This window comes from Typopeltis vanoorti, chromosome 22 (genome assembly GCF_054136105.1).
Source record: "Typopeltis vanoorti isolate ZY-2024b chromosome 22, IOZ_Tvanoo_1.0, whole genome shotgun sequence".
Taxonomy (NCBI): domain Eukaryota; kingdom Metazoa; phylum Arthropoda; class Arachnida; order Uropygi; family Thelyphonidae; genus Typopeltis; species Typopeltis vanoorti.
The window spans coordinates 76,445,604-76,447,728 of NC_143570.1; positions in this window are offsets into that span (position 1 = coordinate 76,445,604).

The following is a 2,125-nucleotide window of genomic DNA, read 5'->3' on the forward strand; positions in this document are numbered from 1 at the left end:
TATGATAAAATTTTATCAGCGATTTTATTATGTAATTATATTATAATAATATGAATGTGTATATAATGAAAATGCTTTACATAAATTTTTGTAACTTTATGCATATCGTAACCTGGATGAGCTGTTGCTCTTAGGTTACACATATGATTGTTCAACATTTTGTACTATTATAGGAAGCTTACAAATAAACATGATATCTTGAAAAAAAAAAAAAAAAAAAAGGGGGGGGGGGAATCGGTATCCCCCCCTCACCTTTCTTCAGCCTCGAAATCGGACATCTCCTTTATCAATTTTGGGAAGCCTTACGAAAATCCGACCGATATCACTCTATAAACTAGATGCACTATACATATATCACTTTTCAAATCATCCCCGTCGTCAGGACAATGATGAACGGCCGTAGTTTAACGGTCACCGAAAAGCCTAAAGAAATCTTTTACTCGCATTCTTCGCCGATTTAACACGGGACGTCAACAAACTTAAAAACGAAACCGGCGTTCAATATGACGATGACCTCGCTCTTAACTGGTTGGCCATTTCGAGAAAAAATAGCTACACAACAGATTTTTTATTTTTTTGCCGCAATTTGTCAGTTTTATCGCGCGTAGGAGACGTCTTGTCAACGTTTTTCGGTGTGGCTAAGAATCCCATTACTCATATTCACGGTTTTTTAATTTCTGGTCGTCAAGTACGCTTGCCGTTCAATCTTCATTTTGACATCAAGCCTGGCGATTTTCTACACCTCTGGGTAGACTGAGACTGAAATGCTGTAGGTTTTTGTCTACCGTGTCAGGATGTGGTCTCGAAAATACTTGACTCTTCAGAAAAGCTGATGCTAAAGGAAAAAGGCCGAAGATGTTCGAACAAAATTATTTGAAAATTGCATGACAGCTAAAAAGGTCTATCTACGTTTAATACCTTGCTATTTTGAAAATTTCTTAAAACCATCTCAGCCGTCAGTGAATCCAGCTTAATTTGATTCTTACATCAAACTATCACTCATTACGTGTATAAAATTTCATTTCCTTCCTGTCATGGGATATTTTCTCCTTCCAATCTATCTCCGAAGTTGAAGTCTTCCATAATAATTATACATAAAAATATAACGGAAAAACTCACGTAGAAAAATTATTTAATGGTATAATTTTCGCCCGTGTGTCACAGGCATCTTGAGGATGCCTGTGACACACGGGCGAAAATTATACCATTAAATAATTTTTCTACGTGAGTTTTTCCGTTATATTTTTTTTTTTATGTATAGTTATGTCTACTCACGGGTTACCTCTTTTAAAACTTCCATAATAATAACTCGACTTGCACTAATCTGCTGATGCATATCTTTCACGTCATCCCTGACCGATAGCAGCAACCAAGTCTATATTTTGTCCTATTAGCCTCAATCTCGCACCAGATTGAGGTTTGATGGATGTACAAATCTTTACATCCATCAAATTCCTACTCTTGTTGGCTGAAATTCATCAGCAGTACCCCCCCCCCGCTTTACTGTCTACTCTATCCTCCATAAAAATACCAAATCAAATTCAATCCCTGGGACTTCATCTGCTGTTAACTAAGTCTGACTAATACCTATTACGTGTGGCGAAGATTCACTAGCCAATGACCAAAACTCTACTTCTGGTATTAGTGTGTGTGTGTGTGTGTGTGTATATATATATATATATATATATATATATATAGCAACTACAGCATGCTTTTCGTCGCATCCACCCTAATTTCTTTAGTTTTCCTTTGTTTCCTGAGAGTGAAAGCGCAAAGCTCTCTATTTCCACTCCTAACTCATCAGCATTGTACAAATCTTTACATCCATCAAACTTCGCCCAACCTTTATTGATTCATTAGCTATCGTCGCCCTCCATAATATAATAGAGTTTACCTCTATTATATCATGTCAATAGACTTCATCCCTCTCGCTCTTCTTGTTTATAACTTCCACGTCTTCTGTGGAAGAGTTATGCAATACTTCTCAAGTGACTGGTTCTAGCCAAAACAATTATTTCACCATCTCTTGCTGCATTCTGACAGCATTACTAATATTATTAATTTTCGAACCAGGGAAACATTTTGTAGAGCTTTAGTTTAGTCCCCCCCCCCTAATCGCAATAAA